This window comes from Lissotriton helveticus, chromosome 4_2 (genome assembly GCF_964261635.1).
Source record: "Lissotriton helveticus chromosome 4_2, aLisHel1.1, whole genome shotgun sequence".
Classification (NCBI taxonomy): domain Eukaryota; kingdom Metazoa; phylum Chordata; class Amphibia; order Caudata; family Salamandridae; genus Lissotriton; species Lissotriton helveticus.
The window spans coordinates 14182347-14200283 of record NC_136064.1 but is presented as its reverse complement, the minus strand read 5'-3'; positions in this window follow the sequence as shown (position 1 = coordinate 14200283).

The window sequence follows — 17937 nt, the reverse complement described above, 5'->3', positions numbered from 1 at the left end:
AGCACTTCATTTATCTGGTCACTACTACGTAACCAATGGTTACCTCCGGGTGGAGGTTAGCATATGACAAAAAAGACCCTATGATGATGCATTAATGCAACCTATATTGGTGGAGAACCAAGATATACCACCTGACCATCTACGTGCGTGTATGAGGATTTTTTATGAGAGTCAATGAGCACCAAAAAACCCTGGCTACATAGTTTCAAGTGATCCATTCCCCTCAATTGATTTTTGTAAACTCTAAATCTCACAGTCTTCTATTGGGGTATAGGCAAGGCAACTCGGGACACCCCAGGATTTAAAACATATCGGAATACGTGAAGATAAAGCGAGCAATATCTTATACCATTTTTCGTAGGAAGTTTTGCAGTTTTCAAAAGAACAGTAGTGTTATTTTACTTTCCATTATAATTAGATCCAATCGAAAATTATCATACACTGGGGATGCTGCTACAAATTGAGCCATAGAATCAAGCAAAGCGGTCTGGAAGTATGTCTGCAGGTGCGGTAGTTCTAACCCTCCCTGGGTTACCTCGAGTTGCAAAGTTGACATTTTCACCCTATGCTGTTTTGTAGACCATATAAAACTTCTAATAATGGTAATGCATTCTTCAAAATATGTATTGGGAATTTTAATTAATTTAATTAGTGACAGGGGCAGAAGAGTCCACCTCTCTAATAACTTTATTACCTTAGTAAGAATGGCCCGTAGTTTAGCTGGAATAGCTGAGAGAAATTATTTGTAACATAGATTCCTATGTATCTAATAGGAAGTTATGAAACCATCTGTAAAAAGGCAGGGAGCTCAGACCGCATTGAATTAAACAAAAGGAGTTCCGTTTTCGCTTGACTGGCTTTGCAGCCACCTACGCATGTAGAAGCAATAATTTAATTGATAGCATTCTGGGTATTTGAGCTAACAGCCTTTAAATATAAAACCACATCATCAATTACATTTTCGCCATCCCACCTATAGGTGGCAAAATTGATGGATTAGTGTGGATCCTGACCGCTGCAGGCTCGATAAAAAAAGGTAAAAAGAAGCAGGGACAACGAGTATCCCTGCTTTTACGAGTATACCACGCTTTTTCTGTACAGCTCCCACCTCCTACATATTAATAATAACCTTAGCCTCTGCCCCCCCTAATAAAGCTACTCAAGCATGTTAATGATTGGGGGTAGAATTCCAAATTTTGCCAAAATGAAAAACACTGCCTTCCAGTAAAGAAGGTTAAACGCCTTTTCTGCATCCATCATTATTATTACCGCCTTTTCCTTGTTAACTGTAAAATAATCAATGGCTTGTATAAAAAAATCGGTATTAGCGGACTTCGCTCTTTTAGGCAGAACCCACTCTGATCCTGATGTATCAACTGTTGAGCACATGCTGCAATTCGTTCTGCCCAAACTTTCATAAACAATTTATAATCAACATTCATTAAGCTTATAGGACGGTGGGTATTGGGATCTAATAGGTCCTTGTCTTTTTTGTGGAAACTCACTACCATCGATTCTTTGAAATTCTTTGGTATGGGTGTCCTATCATTAATTTTATTTAAAGGAATTGTTAAAAAATAGAATAGCTCTTTTTCGCAAACTTTATAAACTTTGGTGGGAATACCGTCACTCTCACTGGCTTTGGCATTAGCCATGTTTTTAAGGGCGAAATTGCAAAAAACACAGTTGATGGACAGAATGTAGAACAATGTCATACATTCACCCCAGTACAAGGATCTGGGCCTTAATCCATCGTTTTTTTACACTCCACACCACCCTGGGTTAGACACTGGCTATATGCAAATCAGCTCTGACCCTGTGCCTCATGGGAACAGTCCAGTCCGAACTACCAAGCCATGTCTTTCCAAGACCGGAATCAAGCATCCAAGGACCGGTTTCTGGCTATCAGCCTTCATCAGCCTGGATAGCTTGACTCCAGTGGAGTGGAGAGCCTGGGACTCACGTCTGAGCATCCCCAGCACACTCAGGGTGAAATTGCAAAAAACACAGTTGATGGACAGAATGATTTGCATATAGTCAGTGTCTAACCCAGGGTGGTGTGGAGTGCAAAAAAACGATGGATTTAGGCCCAGATCCCTGTACTGGGGTGAATGTATGACATTGTTCTACATTCTGTCCATCAACTGTGTTTTTTGCAATTTTCACCCGAGTGGGCTGGGTATGCTCAGACGTGAGTCCCAGGCTCTCCACACCACTGGAGTCAAGCTATCCAGGCTTATGAAGGCTGATAGCCAGAAACCGGTCCTTGGATGCTTGATTCCGGTCTGGGAAAGACATGGCTTGGTAGTTCGGACTGGACTGTTCCCATGAGGCACAGGGTCAGAGCTGATTTGCATATAGCCAGTGTCTAACCCAGGGTGGTGTGGAGTGCCAAAAAAACGATGGATTTAGGCCCAGATCCCTGTACTGGGGTGAATGTATGACATTGTTCTACATTCTGTCCATCAACTGTGTTTTTTGCAATTTTCACCCCGAGTGGGCTGGGTATGCTCAGACGTGAGTCCCAGGCTCTCCACACCACTGGAGTCAAGCTATCCAGGCTGATGAAGGCTGATAGCCAGAAACCGGTCCTTGGATGCTTGATTCCGGTCTGGGAAAGACATGGCTTGGTAGTTCGGACTGGACTGTTCCCATGAGGCACAGGGTCAGAGCTGATTTGCATATAGCCAGTGTCTAACCCAGGGTGGCGTGGAGTGCAAAAAAACGATGGATTTAGGCCCAGATCCCTGTACTGGGGTGAATGTATGACATTGTTCTACATTCTGTCCAATAACTGTGTTTTTTGCAATTTTCAGCCCGGCTGGGTATGCTCAGACGTGAGTCACAGGCTCTCCACACCACTGGAGTCAAGCTATCCAGGCTGATGAAGGCTGATAGCCAGAAACCGGTCCTTGGATGCTTGATTCCGGTCTGGGAAAGACATGGCTTGGTAGTTCGGACTGGACTGTTCCCATAAGGCACAGGGTCAGAGCTGATTTGCATATAGCCAGTGTCTAACCCAGGGTGGTGTGGAGTGCAAAAAAATGATGGATTTAGGCCCAGATCCCTGTACTGGGGTGAATGTATGACATTGTTCTACATTCTGTCCATCAACTGTGTTTTTTGCAATTTTCACCCCGAGTGGGCTGGGTATGCTCAGACGTGAGTCCCAGGCTCTCCACATCACTGGAGTCAAGCTATCCAGGCTGATGAAGGCTGATAGCCAGAAACCGGTCCTTGGATGCTTGATTCCGGTCTGGGAAAGAAATGGCTTGGTAGTTCGGACTGGACTGTTCCCATGAGGCACAGGGTCAGAGCTGATTTGCATATAGCCAGTGTCTAACCCAGGGTGGTGTGGAGTGCAAAAAAACGATGGATTTAGGCCCAGATCCCTGTACTGGGGTGAATGTATGACCTTGTTCTACATTCTGTCCATCAACTGTGTTTTTTGCAATGTTTTTAAGGGCAGCAGCAACTTCACAGAGCTCTATTCTCTTAATGAGGACGGCTTCTTGGGCGTTAGAGACTTGCAGAATCTGCACTGAGTCTGTGCTAACTCGTGGTCCTGCACTGCAGTCATCTCAATTCTTTCGTAGATCCCTCTATAGTGATGGTGAAATACCTAAGCTATCCCTTCGTTATGAGCTTCTTAGGTCCCTGTAGCTACGTCTTTGACATGGGTGATTAATTGCCTACTCTTCTGAATTTTAGTCGACCATGCCAGATATTTCGCTGCATGTCGACTCTCCTCATAGAGCTTCTGTTGAAAGGCTTTACCTCTTCTAAAAGAGTCTTTAAGCTCTTGTTTTATCCTGGCTAGCATATGATTCTCCATTGCTACTTAGAGGTTCTGGATTTTAAGAGACCGGTTCTTAGATAAATTGGCTTTGTACAATATCACCTGTCCCCTAAATGCAGCCTTAAATGCTTCCCATATCATAACAAGCATTTGCAATGCAATAGGTCTCGCATTAGGAAAGTTAGAGCTATTGGTATTGTAAATGACAAATATTTTATTGGTGTTGGTTTTGAAAATAGCGAAATTAAAAGCTTTGTCATTTACAATACCAATAGTTATAACTTTTGCAAATGTGACACCTATAGCATTTGTAATGCAATATGTGTTGTATTTACGTGACTTAGATGTATTGATATTACAAATAACAATGGCTTCAAAATAATAATTATTTCGCTGTATTACATGTTATTTATATTTTTTGTCTGATTTTCGTGTAACATTGGCAAGCAGCACACACACTCAAGGACACAAATTCATGCATAATTGATAATCTCAATGTGTGCCACATCCCTTATTGGAAATACATTAAGCAGGCCGTGACATTTGGAAATAAGGGAACAACCCTCGGCAGGTCAGCAGAGATAAACAAGCATTTGCAATGCAATAAGTGTCGCATTACTAAAAGTTTGAGCTATTGGCGTTCCAATTAAGGCAACGTAATAAGCTCAAACTTTAAGTAATGCGAGACCTATTACATTACAAATACTTGTTCTTTCACGTCTGTGAACATGGTGGATGGGCCGTGTACGATATTTTCATTGTCGATTTGACGTCACACTTTCGGTAAAGTCCTATAAAATAGGAATGTATCGTGCATGAGCGGGACTTGTGCAAGCACGTAGCCTCGTTCTGGTAGTTTTAGCTTGCCCAATAGGCAGAAAGAGTAGGTAGTTGAAGCTGAATCAACTCAACAACCGTAGTAGTACAGGAAGAAAATGTGCGGGAATCATGGTTTTTAACGGGGGGTTGTTTTTAACGGGGTGTTCGCACGTCTGCTACAATGGATATACCTTCTTAGATTGGGGTTTTCTGTATTTACTTGGAGGAACTTAGGTGCTTAGCAGTACTGTACACTTTAAACTATAATAGGTTATTTAAATACACACGCAAAATGAGCTAATGTTAGAACAATGATGGATGTAATTTAAACGTGTAAAATGCAGTACACATACCATGAACTCGGATATGTGTCGAAGGAAACGAATTGATGTAACCCAGCCATGCTGAGCCCGGCGGCCATGTTCAAGTGGAGCTGTTAGGGTTTACCGTAAGTAAAAAACACACATTTAGCAAAAAGGGAACATTTTGGGCGAAATTCATAATGAATAACAACTGAAATTTGATAACGTGGTACAATCTCGTAGACCATGCCGTTAATAGAATAGAGCCTCGAGTGGAAAAAGTACGGCCGGCCGGCCGTGTCACACTTTCGGTAAAGTCCTATAAAATAGGAATGTATCGTGCATGAGCGGGACTTGTGCAAGCACGTAGCCTCGTTCTGGTGGTTTTAGCTTGCCCAATAGGCAGAAAGAGTAGGTAGTTGAAGCTGAATCAAAAATTAGCTAGCATTCGCGCCAAGAATTTTCAATTCTATTAAGGACACGGAGGCGAGGATTATGCTTCTCTTTCTTATATTTGCTACTCACAGCAGCCAATGAAAAACGTTTTGTATGCAAATAAAACTACATTTCCCATGATGCTTGTACATACATCACATCCTGTATAGCCCCATAAGAGCTGCCGTACCCAGTGTCTCCTCCTCTTTCTTTGCTCGAACATATACAGTCCACACATTAATAAATACAGTCCTTTTCACGGAATATGAGTCTCAATAACATCCTTCAACATGGAGAACCAACATTAATAAATCCAGTCCTTTTCACGGAATATGAGTCTCAATAAACATCCTTCAACATGGAGAACCATCGTCAACTGGAAAGATCACGTCTTCTAAGCCAGAAGAACACCTGCTCCTTCTTCTTTACTCGAAGCTGAAAAGAATGAGACAGGAAAAACCCGTAACTTCTGCTGATACAGAATATCAAGTACATGCGGGTGGGCAATTATTACCAATACTGTAATAAACCGGGTGGGATAATCCTCGCCTCCGTGTCCTTAATAGAATTGAAAATTCTTGGCGCGAATGCTAGCTAATTTTTGATTCTATTACAGGACCGGAGGCTACGGATTATGCTAGTTTAACGCTTATCAACACAACTACAGTCTTAAATCTCCCACCGGTACATAATACACAGTTTAAATAGAGTCTGAGAAACTCCATCAGAAGAATTAAAACTTGCACAACAATGGGAATTATCAAAACAAGATTGAAAAGTAATGTACTTGAGCAAACTGCGTCTCCCAATTGGTTCTAACACTCATTCTCGCAAAAGGCCCTCAATCATCGGCTGTACTAGCCTCGTACTCACATATAAAATGTCAATAATCATCAACAGACATATGAACATATACTCGAAAAACCTCAGATAGTAAATCCGAGAATCATCGTTGTAAGCCATGAGGCGTGTGAAGAAACACTCATAAAGTGCTTTATCTCGACTTCGTGTGACCAGGCCCTGACCACATGCAGTTCAGACTTCGCTGACAGAGCAACTTCCTAGAGTAGATACTGTACCTGTAAAATGCGGGCCCTGCCTCGCCATAGGAACACCAGAAGGTGGAAAGCTTCGTAACACAGCCTGACCCGGGAAACAGTCCGGTTTGGAATATTTACGCCATCAAAAGAATACGAAAGAAAAACCCCGACGCAAGTTCAGCAACTTGCCTTGGACCGAGAATGAGCCGCAAAAAAACGGCCAAAATGGAGGCTATAAGGTGAACGGTATTGAAGTCCCCGTACAATATTTGGAAAATAATTCACAAGTAGAGAAATCAGTCCTCACAAAGCCGCCAAAAAGGCGTACATATCAACAGAGCGACCCTCTATCGCTGAAACGTATGTCGGGAAGGAAGGACCCAGAATACAAAATGAACGCCCTCAGCGCGTTCGAAAAACCAGGAAAGTATTGTACGTACCAGAAACTTGATCTTAAACAAAGTAAGTCGAAATACATACACCCTAGGGGAAAACTGTACTTACCACATCTCCATGAGTCAAACCCAGACCCGTGCTTACTAAACGGCCACGATGAACCTGCGGGCCGTAGCTCCCCGGTGAACCATAAAGGCATCAGCCTTGATCTACATGAGTGCTACGTCATGAGAAAAAGAAAAATAATAAGGTCAGGCAGGAAACCGAACCTGCTTCCTCTAACCCAAGGGGCATTGGAATGTCAAAATAGAGTCCACCCTGCACGAAAGTTGCGACTCAGTCGCCGAAAATACAAAGAACCGGATGGAACAATCCTTTACCGTCATAAAGGCTAAGGAGGTATACCGCAACAACCTAAATATGAAAGTTTAGGCAGAATGGCCGGAGTCCCGGAACAAGACCACTTAAGAAGATGATCTATATGCCCATATCCGCTGATCGATCTCGCCGTCGAGATATTGCGATGCTGAACAGTAAGCCTCCAGGGGCGTGCACGATAAAGAGCCCGAATAACTGAAGGATCGGAAACAATAATTGGACTGACGGTGTCCAACACACCGCTACCATGACACCCTTATGAAGGGAACGCTGACACTGATACCATCGGAAATTCATCCTCGCAATGTAGATTGGGTCATACCACCACTGAGTCGCGTAGGAAGGAGATAAGCCTGGAACCTAAACTAAGAGCCACAAATGCATGAAGGTAATAACCGGGCTAATCCAGAACATCAATCCGATGTCCGGAAACGTTAGGCCAAGGCCCGTTAAGATAGACCCATCCATACATATGTATCCAGTTAATTTGAAAGGTAAATCAACTCGGTACTCGGAGGGCACTAGAGAGCTGAGAGCTTGGGACAGCCTATACCTCGCCTCAACCATTAGAACCGCCACCGGAACAACTGCCATTGCAGGGAAGGAGGAGATCACCAGACTCACTCCTGAACGCTATATGCCAGAAGCTGCAGCAAACGATGGAAAAAGAAGACCAACTAGTATGAATGTGACCACAAGCAAAAAACGTCTACCCTTTATACACTCAACGATAATAAATGTGTCCCATAGGGACCTGACGCAAACGGCCTACCTGGATCTGGTGTGCTGGTGTCCAACCATATGAAAGGCTATGCGCCACTCGGCGATCTGACGCAAAGGCGTCATACCGACGCCTATCGCCGATCGTGGCTGACTACGACCTAGATTTGCAGCCTGTCGAGTCTGGGAATCCCTTTCAGAGATGACTAGAAAAAAAGAAGTCTGGCGACGCCGTCGGGCAATTCCTCAGCTATACCCAAAAAGGGGGGTCGCAACGCCCTAGGCTAAATTCCGTCACACGCGCGCTGCTGCCTTACGTGTTGGCGAAAAGGAAATACGAAATGAAAATAATAAATGAAATAATAAATAAAAGAAATAAAAAAAAATCATGCTCAAGGATTTGTGGTAGCAGATCGAAAAATGGGCGTCAATCAAGCCCTGTCACCCTTAGATAGGTAATGTCATACTCGAGGCCCTGTTGATCACACAAGAACGGGAAGAACCTGGGTGTCAACATAATTAGTCCAGGAGGCTCTTGCGCTCCTATCAGTAGTTGTCCTCCTCCAATATAATATATATACCAGTTGTGGTTTTGATCTTCCAGCAGTGTTTAGCTGCACCGTAGCTGCATTGAAAAATTCAGGGTTATAATGTAATGTTATATCAGCATTTGATTGTTTGTTGGTTGATGTTTGAGTAATGTGTTTAATTATGTAATTCGCACACCAGATAGGAAACTACTGTAACAGGAATATAGGGCAACCGGATGGTTGCCACTGCCGATCCACGGCAAGATTAGATATACCGATATGGGTTTTCTGAAAATGTTTTGAACACTAAGATTGTGTTAAATCAATATTGTGTAAAAACTGTTGGACAAACAAAATAATGTTCCAAGATGGCGCCCGTAATTTTGAGGGTCGCATTAGTCCTGTTTTTGTTTCCATGAATAAGAATTACAAATGACGCCCCGTTGCAATGCACGGGTTGACACAGAGGAAGGGAATCACCGAAACGCGTCTGTTTTTGTTGTTTAATTAAAGCATACTGCTTACTGGAAGCATCCCGTGAGTGCTGTCGTTTGTGTCCCTGTAACGGGGAAAAACTGGAGCAAAAGATATTGCGCGTCTGCACTAACGCGTGACAGCACCCGTCGTGAGAGTGACTCGGTATCTGGTGCGTGTGGAGCAGGAATATTTTGACCGAGTGCACCGCCCCAACCTACAGTTCCCGCGGATGAACATAGAGTCTGCTGGAGGAATACGGAGGTCAACGCTAGGCGCGAGGGCTTTACCGAAGCGAGGAGGTAAGCCCTTTGCAACTTTACGCGCCATATAAAATAAATGGTTGTGGGCTGACGAGGGAGCGAGCAGGACTAGCAGTATTTAGGAGTAGTGGAGCACGGGACCGGAGCACCACACTCGAGGACAACATGTTTAGCGTCACAGACCGCAGAGAAGCAGCGGCAGGAATATTCAAAAACAAAAACCCAGACATCACGCAACCACCCGCAACAGCGGCGAAGGAGGGGCGGAGCACTCTGGCGGGTCAATACCTGAAACTGGAAAGGTTATACGAACGCGAAACCAGAAAATGGTGGGAGGGCACTTCCCTCCAGAGTTACATTGAGGTACAAAGGGTGCCACGGGGCCTGAGAATTTACACCATCGCCGCGTATGAAAATCCGGACCCTCTCTTATTAGAGGCGTGGGCTAAACATACGGCCCTCTCGTGCAAAGGCATGCTGGAGATTCTGGTTCAGTTCGCGTGGAGCGACAGGGACAAAACACTCAAAGAAATTGAAGCTCTTGAAGATGAACTGAAACAGAATACAGATACTGAGCAACAGGAGCAGCTCAGAGCGGCAATGAAGAAACGCCTGGAGAAATACGAAAATAAAATCAAATTGCGTAAACAGGAGAAATTTGATCGGGACGAGAGGGATTACGCGATGGGGAGAGTTCGGACCTTCGCGAAAAAGTATGATCAAACGCGAAAGGAAATGAACAGTCTCAATAATAAAGCCAAGAGAGATGTAACTGAAACAAGAGTGGAAACCTCCGAATCTGAAATCACAGAGGAAGAACTGAGTGGAGACGATGTGGCAGATCCCTCAAGGCGACTTCCAAAAACTCCTTTTCACCAGGAGTTCAATGTCATCCGCCGGAGCTGGCTGCGAGGGGGGAAGAACAAGCCCCCAGAACAAGAAGACAAACCCGGCGCAGCGGGTGGAAGAGGAAGGGGAAAAGTAACCTACACACCGAGAGTGACAAGAAGCAAAAGAGGAGCACGATGGTAAAGGGTGATGATCAATATCTTACCATCATCAACCTCTCGGACAGGATCTTAACGACAACTGAGGAAACTGTCTTGAAGTTAGGTTTAACCTTTTGCCCCAACCGACGTCTAGAGTACACGCAAACCAGAATAGACTTATATAAGTTCATTCGGAAGCTAAAACTGCACAAATTTCATAAGACTAAGCCGACATCCAAAGAAGCCAAGATAATAAAGTCGAATTGGAAAGACACGGATTTGTTAAATGTCAATGATTTGACATCTCTGGAGATACTAGAGGATCTGCGTAAAGGCAATATCTCTGAAGCAATCTCGCCAGTGGTAACATCAACACAGAGAATAAGGGATACTGAGGTGGCACAAGAGGCTCCACTGAGTGGCCTAAAACTACCTTCAAAATTTGTACCACAAATGCCAATGGATTCGATAGACACCTTCTCGGACCTCATCATAAGGGATCTGATGAAATTCAGAGTGAACAAACCTATGATAAAGGGAAAGGACAATCTGACGAGTCAACAAAGAGAGGCCTTGAAGAACTTAGAGGATGACTCAACAATTATCTGCAAACCTTCCGATAAAGGAGGAAATATCGTGATTCTCACAAGAGAACAATATACCAGAGAAGCCATGAGGCAATTAACCGATCGGAGCTGCTATGAAGTGACAACTAAGCTACAGTACAATGAGAGCATTACCAATCTCCATGCATTGTTGAACAAATGGCATGACAAATCGATGATTGACCTGGAGGAACTTTTGTTTTTAAGAACAACTAGTCCCATTTTGCCAACATTCTATTACCTTCCTAAGGTACATAAGGACCTTAAGCAGCCTCCTGGGAGACCAATTGTCTCATCGATAGGCAGTCTCACTGAAAATCTTTCCCGCTATCTGGATCATTTTTTATTTGAAGCAGTTTTGAGTTTGAAATCTTATATAAGGGATTCCACAGATTTCATTGAACACTTGGAAAAACTGGAATGGCAACCTACCTACTGTCTGATTACATTAGACATAACAAGTCTATATACCTGTATTGACCACACTCAGGGGTTGTTTGCAGTAGAACATTTTCTAAAGAAAAGACAACTAAAGTTTGCTGCTCACAATCTAATGTTGCTGGAATTGACAGAATATTGTCTGCATAATAACATCTTCACTTTCCAGGGAGAACTGTACAGACAAATCTCTGGTACTGCCATGGGCTCCTGCTTCGCCCCCAGCTACGCGAATGTATTCGTGGGTTGGTGGGAGGAGCAGGTAGCCTGGGCGACAGAAAACAGCACATGGACCGCGAAAGCAATTTCGTGGTACAGATACATTGATGATCTGTTTATAGTGTGGGATGGCACAGTACAGGAAGGGGAACAGTTCATTCAACATCTAAATCTTAATGAGAACAATCTGAGATTCACGGGTCAGGTCAGTAGGGTGTCAGCCAACTATTTAGATCTTCAAGTCAAAATCCAGGATGGTAAAGTGACATGTTGCCTTTATAGAAAACCAACAGCGGGCAACAGTACGTTGCACGCATCCAGCAGCCATTCTCCCAGATTAATAAACAGCATTCCCTACGGAGAGGTTCTCCGGCTGAAAAGAAACTGCTCTATGCAAGCAGATTTTGATGAGGCGGCCAAAGAGAGCCTTAACAGGTTCCTGATACGGGGCTATGATGAGAAATTACTCACCAGTACTCTTCGGAAAGTATCTAACATCCCGAGAGTTGATCTTTTTAAGAAAAAGGATAAAAAGATCGATGATGGTAGATTTCGCATTATAACCACCTTCTCACAGGATGCGAATTGGTTCAGGGGTATGGTGAAGAAACATTGGAACATCTTAAGAGCAGATCATATCATTGGCAAAGATGTTCCACCCAATCCTCTGATTACCTTCAGGAGGGCACGGTCGTTGAGGGACAATCTAATCCACAGTCACTTAGATCCAGTGATAAAAAAGAAACAAGGGACACTCCGTGATGCCAAGGGGTTCTTTCCATGTGGAAGGTGTAAAGCTTGCTCTGCAAGCAAACGCACTCTGTCCTACGAAGTTAAGGGTCTCGAACATGGCAAGAAGATTAAGAAGTTCATGTCTTGCCAAACCACCTTCGCAGTCTATTGCTTAAAATGTCCCTGTGGGATGAGATATGTGGGTAGCACCATTAATTGTGTAAAACTGAGGGTTTTGGAGCACATGCGTGCTATCGCAAACAGGGATTTCACCTATCCAGTGGCTCGCCACTTTTACATGAAGCACAAGAGTGACAGGAATCTGTTGCAATATTTCTGTCTTGACTATGTACCAGAAAATGCGAGAGGAGGGGATAGACTGCTTAAACTCCGCAGGCTTGAGTCTAGATATATAGTAGACCTTCAGACTAAGAGCCCGGAAGGCCTTAATGGGGGAGAGGAGCTGTCAGTACATCTGGGTATATGATCAGATGAGGATGCAATGATATGATATGTGGAAAATTTAATTTGGTAGAATCTGTATGGCCTACCAGTTGTGGTTTTGATCTTCCAGCAGTGTTTAGCTGCACCGTAGCTGCATTGAAAAATTCAGGGTTATAATGTAATGTTATATCAGCATTTGATTGTTTGTTGGTTGATGTTTGAGTAATGTGTTTAATTATGTAATTCGCACACCAGATAGGAAACTACTGTAACAGGAATATAGGGCAACCGGATGGTTGCCACTGCCGATCCACGGCAAGATTAGATATACCGATATGGGTTTTCTGAAAATGTTTTGAACACTAAGATTGTGTTAAATCAATATTGTGTAAAAACTGTTGGACAAACAAAATAATGTTCCAAGATGGCGCCCGTAATTTTGAGGGTCGCATTAGTCCTGTTTTTGTTTCCATGAATAAGAATTACAAATGACGCCCCGTTGCAATGCACGGGTTGACACAGAGGAAGGGAATCACCGAAACGCGTCTGTTTTTGTTGTTTAATTAAAGCATACTGCTTACTGGAAGCATCCCGTGAGTGCTGTCGTTTGTGTCCCTGTAACGGGGAAAAACTGGAGCAAAATATATATATATATATATATATATATATATATATATATATATATATATATATATATATATATATACACATATCCCACCATCACCCTCAAGGGATATCCGTATTTAATATATATGGTAGTGCAAAGCACAGCGCAATGGAGGAGTAGAGGGGGAGCCAACCCTGTGCACACTAAAACAGAGAATGAATAATGTAGCGGCTCCTCAGCAAAGCTGTAGTCATTATACCAGCCCAGAGGGCGTCGGAGTCATTGCAAAATACAAGGAGCGTGTGCGCGCTCCGAGGGCCAGCCTATTGTTAAAGCCTGGAGGCTACCAGGCACTCTGCTCAGGTAAAGCAGGAGGCACTGAGACCTCGAAACAAAACAAACAGGGGACGCATGCGACGTGCGTAGGCCAAAGTGCCCAAAATTAAGCCCAAAATTGTGCCCAAGTGGGTTACGAACACCGGAGCGTTATGACTCCATAACCGCACTCGGCTACTAGGGAAAGCCTTTGGCGGAGAAAGCGCGAGACGGCGCAATAATTGAACCAACCCTATGGAAGTGACAGGAAAAACTATTGCAATGTGGAACAGCATCGTTGGAACCTAATCTAGGAGCTAAAATTCTAGACACAAACCATCGGTACCCATTTCATCATGTCGCCATGCCAGCGCCGCATTTCAGCTCCGGAGGGAGCGTTTGATTCAGTTTGTGGCCGAGTCAGGCCTCCCACGAGGTTTAATGTCGCCGGCAAGAGCAGAGCGACCCCACCACTCCTGCAGGAGCGATCTGAAACTTGTATTGGTGGGTAAAATAAAAAACGCTACCAAGCGCACTACTGTCTTCCAGTATAAATAATGAAAACATGCACCAGGAGAATATTAAACTTAAATAGTAATAAAAGTACGAAAATAGAAATTACAAACATTAAATATCATGTGGCAATTGGAAAAACATGAAGTGGAGGCACCTGGGATCGAACCCTGCACCATGGAGATAAGAGGCAACAGCCTTGCCCAGAGGCCACGTGTAAACCAATCATGGCGAAGCTAATGAGGCCTGAAGACCCCTGCAGGGAAGCACGGCCCTGGAAAATCAGCGAGAGTACAGGACGCCTGATAAGGCCACCCGCGTAGCGGCTACACCGCCGTACTCACAGTCCCAGGAGACAACGAGGCGACGCGCGCCTGCCTTTATGAAGGGGAGCCATGAAGCTGTAATGTTCAGCGGCCAACAGGGACAGAAGCCGCGCCCGAACGTGCCAACAGAGGAAACCACAGACTCGCTGCGGGAGGAGGCTCAACACTCATACGCCGCCCCCTCGATAAACACTGCCATGCCCTCAGGCCCTCGGGGGACGGAAAACACGGCCGGAGAGGCCGAACAGTCAATGAAGTAAAAGCTTCCCCGGAGTACGCCGCTCCCAGCGGGAGCCGCTCCGCCTAACCATAAAACAAGCAATGGCGCCCGCGAGCGCTGGTTCAAGACAAAGCATGGTAAATCTGTTTTAAGTCGACAAAAGATACGGTCAGCATCAAAAACACCTTCTTGTCACAAGCAGTAAATACAGCGTGATAGAAGGTGCCGAGCATTTTTTACATAGCGCGATATAAGCGCAAAGCATTCAAATAGCGCGACATGAGCGCAAACATACAGGTAATAACATCAAAGGCAATCCAACAGCCAATTAAGACATTAATCATGGCACAATGTTGTGAGCACTTAACTGTCTGCGTGAGCAGCAAAGAAAGAGGAGGAGACACTGGGTACAGCAGCTCTTATGGGGCTATACAGGATGTGATGTATGTACAAGCATCATGGGACATGTAGTTTTATTTGCATACAAAACGTTTTTCATTGGCTGCTGTGAGTAGCAAATATAAGAAAGAGAAGCATAATCCGAAGCCTCCGGTCCTGTAATAGAATCAACTCAACAACCATAGTAGTACAGGAAGAAAACGTGCGGGAATCATGGTTTTTAACGGGGGGTTGTTTTTAACGTGGTGTTCGCACGCCTGCTACAACAATGGATATACCTTCTTAGATTGGGGTTTTCTGTATTTACTTGGAGGAACTTAAGGTGCTTAGCAGTACTGTACACTTTAAACTATAATAGGTTATTTAAATACACACGCGAAATGAGCTAATGTTAGAACAACGATGGATGTAATTTAAACGTGTAAAATGCAGTACACATGCCATGAACTCGGATAGGTGTCGAAGGAAACGAATTGATGTAACCCAGCCATGCTGAGCCCGGCTGCCATGTTCAAGTGGAGCTGTTAGGGTTTAGCGAAGTGTATAATGCGTGCAACTAAAGTGAATTAGATTTACCGTAAGTAAAAAACACACATTTAGCAAAAAGGGAACATTTTGGGCGAAATTCATAATGAATAACAACTGAAATTTGATAACGTGGTACAGTCTCGTAGACCATGCCGTTAATAGAATAGAGCCTCGAGTGGAAAAAGTACGGCCGGCCGGCCGTGAATAATTAGGGGAGGAGAAATGCATTGCTGTGGGGAGGGGGGAAGGAGGGAGGAGAAACGAGAGACACGGCCTGGCGGCCGTGAAAGTGAAAGTACGGCCGGCCGTGAATAATTAGGGGAGGAGAAATGCCTAAGGCAGAGCGCATGCTGGGGGATGCCTGTGGGAGGGAGGCAGATGGCTTTAATGTGCACGCGCTTTGCGGTCAATGCGCTTGCGCATTGAGCTTGCTTTTCACGGGCACAGCATGAAATCGCCCGAATGGTTAAGCTCTCGTTAAGCCCCTATATTCTCACAAGCTCAATGCGCAAGCGCATTGACAGGCGAGACCTAAAAAGGGGAGCAGTATTAGCATGTATCCAAACAAAATCACAAATAAAATGCCTTGTTTCACTTAATCAAGTTTGATCTGTGAGCAGGAATTTATCGAACTGCGACCTTGACCTCTTGCTCTGTGGCAATTCAAACATTATCATGAGAGAAACTTTTGAGTGATCTGAAAACAAATTGGTCAGTGTATCTACTCTTCCTCTTTTCAATAGTTTTCTCAGAAGAAAACAATCTAATTGTGAAGCCGTCCCAAACCTAGGAGAATTACAAGCATATTGTATGAAATTGGGATAATCGAGACACCCAGGATCCACCAGGGCAAGATCTTATTTTTAATCAGAGGTGTCTAGAGTAAGATCTTGTATAAAATTAAAATCCCCAACCATCACTAACGGCCCCACGGCTGAGAATGCAAGATAATAATTTTGCTCCAGAGCCTGTGTTTCATCTATTATTGGGCCTTAATAATTGAAGAGGCTGCAACCTTGACCGTTATCCTGATCCACCTACCCTTAATATCTCATAAAAACTCCTTTATCATCTAATCCAACGTATTAGAGAATGGTATAGCCACCCCCGCATCACAATTCCTGACTATGAGAAAAATGCTTGCCAATTCTTTGCCAGGATAGAAAGATTGGGGTATTCCTCTTAAAATGAGTTTCCTGAAGGAAAATTACCTCAGGCTTAAAAGAAGCTAAACACTTTATCAAGGTACCCCACCCCCCTTTGCTTGTTCACAAGACCATTCCCATAGCATGTGATGAGTTTTACATGCTGTACCATTAAAACATGGTAAACTAGACTTCCCTGCTAGGAAGCCCATACTTTGCAGGATTACTTCAGCTAGAATTTAATTTAAACATCCAGAAGGGGCCCCCATGGTCTGCTGACATTCCCTAGTCATGTTTCCTCTTCACCCGAGGTATTTCTGATAGTCCCCCTCTCTCACCCTGTTCTTTTTTACAACTTCTTTGAACACCCCTACCTCCACACCCCATGCCCCCAATCCTTGGATCCAGGGATAGCCCTGCCCTTGAATGGTGCCCTGGTTCTGCACCTGGCATCCCCGTGTACCCCGCCTTGCTACCCCAAAATAAAAATTGAGGGATGTGAAATAAGACAAAAAAGAAGGAAATAAGGAACTAGAAGCTGAACAAACCCATGCAACTACTACGTATGCACAATTAAAAATTTTCATAATCTTGGTAAGTAGGGCCTGGGCCTCCTCGACTACTGAGAACAAATGAAATTGGCCACTGGCAAAAATCTTCAACTTAGTCTGCGGTACTACTGCTGCTTGCACTCCCAAAAATGCAAATTGTCTAGCCAGCCCTTGAAAGGATTTTGAACGCTGTGATTGAAAGATCTGAAAATACCCTCGACTGAACATTGTACTTGTTAAAAAAACTTCTTGTGGATCGCAGCAGAAAAGATCCGTTCTTTATACGAAAATCTGATAAAATGACCAGGATTGTTCGTAGATATTTCATGTCCGCTGGCGGACTCTATGTGTCCTATGATGGTCAGATCAGCTGCTTTGTGACCAGTGAATCCATCAGCTAGGATACACTCTGCATAAGCCCCTACGACTCCCTCCGCTCCAGAATACTAATAAATTGGAGGTTTGAGCGGCCTGCATGGTTCTCCATTTCTTCGAATTTGTTTACTAAATGGAGAACCTTTTGTTTTCTAAATGGCGAACATTTTTTCCCTCAATCAGGGCCTCTTTATCCTAAATCCTTTTACAATACAGATCCTAAATGTACAATAGTGTTCAGTGACAACCAAAGAAAGAAATAATATTTACTTTTCTGTAAGTTCTACCAAACCTACTCCACTTTGCCTTCTAAACACTTTAAATATATTTAAATAAAATCCCAAAAATCTTCAAAAGGGATATTTTACCTGAGAT